The sequence below is a fragment of the Tursiops truncatus genome, chromosome 13, assembly GCF_011762595.2.
Source record: "Tursiops truncatus isolate mTurTru1 chromosome 13, mTurTru1.mat.Y, whole genome shotgun sequence".
NCBI classification, from domain to species: domain Eukaryota; kingdom Metazoa; phylum Chordata; class Mammalia; order Artiodactyla; family Delphinidae; genus Tursiops; species Tursiops truncatus.
In genome coordinates this window covers 27060937-27066624 of record NC_047046.1, presented here as the reverse complement: position 1 = coordinate 27066624, position 5688 = coordinate 27060937, and positions in this window count along the sequence as shown.

Genomic DNA, 5688 nt, shown 5'->3' with positions numbered 1-5688 from the left:
GCTGTGGCCTCTCAGGCTAGGGGTTGCTGTGAGCCGTGAGAGACAGGTGGGCCCTGGAGGTGCAGCCCTGCCCCCGTCATGGCACAGAGTCCCAGGAAGGGAAGGCAGCTGCCTGGTGGTATGGCCTGAGCTGCAGGCAGCTCGACCCTTTTCAGCCCAGCACTTGTGGTGGCCATGAAGACTGACCTCAGTGTGCCTTGGCTCCCTCCCTCCCGGCTGGGCTGACAGCGGTGTCTGAGAGAGGTATGTGTCCAGCACAGACCATGCCCAGCCAGACAAGGCTGCCTCTGTGAGGACATCTGCTCTGCGGTCACACAGAGTCCCTAGAGGTCCCAGCCTTCCAGCCCAGCTTCGGCTGCCCCCCTCTCCCATGTGGGTTGAGGTGGTCCCAGGAGGAGCCTGAGGTCCAGGAGGACCCTGTGTGGGTGGGCTAGGGTGGTCCTGATGGAGTGCTGGGTGGTGAGGCTGACCCCACCTTCCAAGGCCTGGCAGGGGCCATGTGCCACCTTCATACCACTGCCTGTGGTCTCATGCCAGTGCTGTGGCCATGCCTGCTCTGGCGTGTGCCCAGGGTGCCGCATACCTACAACATACCGCACACACGTGCACGCACAGGCAGGGCAGGGACCACTTGTGTGCACACATAATGCATGTGCACGCGTGCTCACACGCAGCACAGGCAAACATGTGCACATGCACATTTTCTCAGTCCTTACTGGGCATGAGGACTCAGTAACAAAAGAAGCCACGTGGCCATCCCACCATCCCCCTCGGGACAGGGGCCTGGGGGAGCAGGAAGAGGGAGGAACACACCGTGAGTTGGGCGAGGGAGTGGGGGAACGTTGCTGGTGGAGCCAGATGGCCGTGGGGGCGGCCAGGGCTCCAGAAGCCCAGGGGAGGGGGGAGGGGAGGGAGTGTGCTCAGCAGCCAGGCCCCGCTCCCCCACCTGGCCCCTCTGTGCCCATGGTGGGAGCTCAGACCCTCCCTGCCCCAGCCCAGGGCAGAGTCAGGGCACTGCTGGGGGAGGGTCCCTGCCTCTACTGTCCGGCCCCTCCCCCTCCTCAGCCGGGTCCTCCCACATGCCCCATTTCTTCTTGTAAGGGACCCTTGGGCCTGGGGCCCCTGGTACCCCCGTGTGAGCCCTGGCAGTTTGCCCCTCAGCACTGTGGACACGGGTACATCTGAGTTTCAAGACCAGGCCGCACTGCCCCCAGGCTCCAAGTGGGCAGCATGGGCAGTCCCCTTTGAGCCAGGAGACCCCATCACCACCTTGGACAGCCTCCACACACACAGCTCCGTGCCGTCTGGTGTGGAGGTATAGGGCAGCCTTGGCAACCATCAGCACCGCCGGACACCGTCCCTGTGACTGCACAGCCAGGCCGGGAGTCTGCCAGCCTGCGCCTGGGCGTTGGTGGGCAGAGGGAGCGTAGGCAGGAGTTTCTTTATCCAGTTTTATCCTGAGCAGCCCCTGCCATGCCCAAGAAGACACAGCCAAGCTGCTAAATCTGGAGAGGGTGCAGGGTTCTTGCTCAGCATGGTGGCCCCTGGGCTCCCACCACCTTCCTGGCAGCCAGGAAACTGCAGACACGCATTTGCGAAGATCTTTGAGGCACACCTGAGCTCCTCAGCTTGCACACCTCCTGGGATAGGGTGCTCACTACCTCTATTGAGCCTGCTTCTTACTGAGAGACACCCATCTGCCCTCAGGGCACTTTTCAGGCTGACTGTGCCTGTCACCACCAGCTGGCCCTCAGGTGGGGCCTGGGAGCCCCCAGCAACTCAGGAGGCTGCAGGGCCCCATGCTGAGCTGGGACTTGGCTAACCCCCAGATGCCATGGCTCCATGGCCACATGCTCCTCCTGGCACTGCCAGAGCCCCAGCCCGTCCTTTGGGGCCCCGCATCCTCCCCTCCCCCAGGAGAGGGAAACCCAGGCCACAGTGGGGAATGGGGACAAGGGGCCATACAGGCCTTCTGAGGGTGAAGCAGGTAGACCTGGGGGTGGGGTGGGGTGCAGATCTTGGGGACTTTGTTCTGAGGTGCAGAGATGGGTTCTGATTTCCTGAATAGACCCATCTGGCCTCTGCGAACACAGTGAAGACTTGTGAGTGGGCACACAGGTCTGGCCAGGCCCAAGGAGGGTCGGGTGGGGGACCAGGAGGGCTGTGGCTGTGTTTGAGTTGGACCCAGCAGAAGGCAGAGGTGGGCAGGGCTCCCAGCGTCTGTGCTGAGCAATCCGTCCCCGAGGTGGGGGCCCCCAGAGGAGCAGCCCCCGTTGTCAAGGCCCAGGAGACATCTGGGTGGGGGTGTCGCGTGGGCTGTGCAGGCTGAGCTCAGGAGAGGGGCCCGGGCTGGAGGACAATTTGGGAGTTGTGAGTTTGGGTGATATTTACAGCCCAGGAAGCGATGACATCACCAGCTGGCACTGGGCCTGGGGCGGCAGGCTCAGCTCCTGCCTGCCCCACCCAACCCTGACCCCTACCTTTCACCGGACGTGCTGGTCCCCTGGGGTCAGGCGCACTGGACCCAGACAGGAGGTGACCGATGTCCAGCCTCAGTCTCCCGGACCCTTGGACCTGGCTGGGCAGGAAGCTAATTCAGACCACGAGAAGCGCATTGGGAGTGCCCACCTCCCCAGGCCAGCCGCTGGTTTACCAGGATGCTCCTGGCCCTCAGGCTACGATGCCAGGCCAGCCACAGGGCAGCCTGTGCACGGGATCCTTCCCAGCTCACAGGTCCATCTGTGTCACAAGCCCGGCCAGGCTGGTGCTACCGAGAGGAGTCAGTGGAGGGTGGCACCTGGGGCCTGTGCTTGCAGGGGTGAATGGGAGGTGAGCAGCGTGCTGGGCTCAGGCTGGGTTCCTCCCAGGTCACTTCTCTGCCAGTCCTGACCCTGGGGCCCTGGGAGGGCAGCGGGACATGACTGCATGCCCACTGGGGACAAAGGGGCCCCTGGGGCCACCCTGTCCTGCCATCTACCTGCAGGGTTGGCCCAAGTCCTCGGACAGGAAAATCTGCCCCTGTCTATCTGGTGCCCAGGGCTTTGCACAGTAATTGGTAGAATTATTTTTTAATCCTTAAATTAGTGCTGAAATAATAGAAGCAGCAGTATATTCAGCAGCTGATTGTAGACCGATGTCCAGTGAGACTGAGAACGTGTCGGGAGTGTGTCTATGGAAAGGAAGTATTTATTTGTTGGATGAGCTGGGGCCCAGGGGCTGCAGGGCAGAGGCCCTTCCTCACAGCCAGGGTGACCCAGCCCACCCTCACCCCCCACGACGCCCTCGCAGGAAGAGGCTGCTGACGTCCCCTGCGTGCACACAAGTGCACTGAGGCCCAGAGGTGTGAAATGACATGTTTGGAGCATTAGACCTGCCTGAGGCCGTGCTCGCTCAGAGCCACCCACGGCCAGCGTGGCTCTGCACCAGAGCGCCATGTGGTTCCCTCCTGAGCCTCAGTGTCCTCACCCCAGTGCTGGGCCTGCACAGGCCTGGCATAAATCTCTCCTCCTTGTGCCAGTCAGCCTGGGGGTGTCCCTCTGCCCAGAGCATCACTTGACATGGCACGTGGATGCATCCTGACCCCACTGGCATGATGTGTCGCACTGTGCCTGGCCCCTCTGGCAGCCTTGCCTTTGGTCCTGCCTTGCCCCCCTCTTTTCCCACCCTGCGCTGGGCTGAAGCTGCCCTAGAGCCCTGGACAGCTGGCCCGGCCGGTGCACGTAACAGCCCAGGGGCTTGGCCGGGCTCTGCACGTGAAGCCTGGGCAGCCCTGGGGGGACAGCAGCATTCTGGATGCAGCCCACCCCACGTGGCCAGGCTGGAATCCTGTGGGAATACAGGGGCCCTGCCCCATTCCCCCCCCACCACTACTGCCCACCCCAGCTCCCAGCCACAAAGTGCCGCAGGATCCTCCACCCAGCACCCTCTATTTATTTCAACACTCAACTCCGACACAAACCCCTCCTCCAGGAAGCCCTCTGTGATCCCCCCAGGCTGATTCCCACCCAGCCAGGCAGTCACGGAATGGATCCACAGTGCCCAGACCTACACGGCCAGGGCTTGGGGAAGTCCACGATTGGGTCCTGGGTCGGGGCAGATCACCACACCTCACTGGTCCTCGGTTTTCCTTCCTGTCATGAGGAACGAGTAAACCCTCATGGCACGGGTCCCCGTGGCTCATGGAGCCGCTGTGAGAAAGGCTCTCAGCTTGGACCAGCACCAGAGGGACTCCCAAGCCTCTGAGACGGCTGCAGCCGCCGGTGGAGAAGCGGATGGGATGTTCCTGCCACACCATCCTGAGGTCGTCCCTCCAGCCAACCCCCCCCAGCCTACCCCCCACAGGCCTGTCTTCTTGGCCCTCAGACCTCGGCACAGAGCACACAGTTGGATTCCCAGGCCGGGCGGCATGCTGTGGGGCCAGGCTGGGCCACCTGAGTGCACCTCGCCCTCGGGGCTGCTGGAGCTGGCGGCTGGGAGCACCCCAAGAATTTCCCTTTCTTCCTGCAGCCTATTGCACACCCCAGCCGGGCAACGGGAAGCAGACAGATTCACAGCCAGCAGCCACTGTCGGATGAAAGGTGGGGCCTTTCATCCTGGCATCTACCGACTCATTGTGTGTTTATTAGGCACCTACTGTGTGCTGGGAGCTGGTAGTGGTGCTGCTGGGCTTTGGGCTTCCACCCCCTGGGCCACTAGGGAGATGGGGCTGCCTGGGATGGAACGTGGGGAGGCCGGTTATGTGGTCTGGCGTGTTGAATCCACACAGATGGAGCCCCAGCCTCTGTCCCCTAGAAGAAACCCGGGGGCGGCGGAGAGCCCCTTCCCTTCCTCTGGGGGGAGTGCTAATTAAACCCACCGCCGACAAACACTGGGGAGCAGGAGGCCTCCGATCTGTCTTCACAAAGGGCTGTGCAGAGATTTATGGACAATAAAGGAACATTCATCTAGGGGAGGGCAGAGGAGCAGCAGCCGGGAAGGATGGGGGGAGGCAGCCCCCTCCCAACCAGCACAGCACAGGGGAGGATCACCGAGGAGGGAGAAAAATTAATGTGAGCAATCAGGGAACGATGAAGGCCTTGCAGGGGAAACACCTTGACACACACATCACGTGAGGCCAGCCTGGGTGGGCCTGGGGACGAGAGCCAACAAACCCAGGTCAGGGACAGCCTGATGCCACACAATTATTTTTGAAAAATGATGGAACAGAGAAAGAGCAGAGGTGGGGGTATGGGGGGTGCTGCAGGCTCCAGGATACCAGGGGCTTCTGGGATGCAGTCGCTGTGCCGCAAAGGGGAGGAGGGTCTCAGGGCCTCAGGAGCTCAAGGGGCTCAGTCTTAGGACCACTGGGGCTCCTGAGAACCAAGGGGGACTTCATGGCTGAGCCCTTCCTGGGGCTCCTTTGCCCCCCAGGAGTGGCTGCAGCCACACCTGCCCACCTCCAGGCTCTCAACCACCACCCATCCCTGATTCCCATCCTGCCCCTCCACCCCAGGACCCCTCTGCTCTCTCCCCTCTACTGGACCCGCCCATCAGCATCTGACTCTCCCTGACTGCTGAAGGCCCCGTCCACACACCCGTCCACCTGTTCTCTGTCTGGCCCACTCTGTCCAGCCACACTCCTCTGCTCTTCCCTCAACAGGCCCTGGTGGGGTGGGGTGGGGGAACGAAGGCTCTCCTATCCCCAGGTCA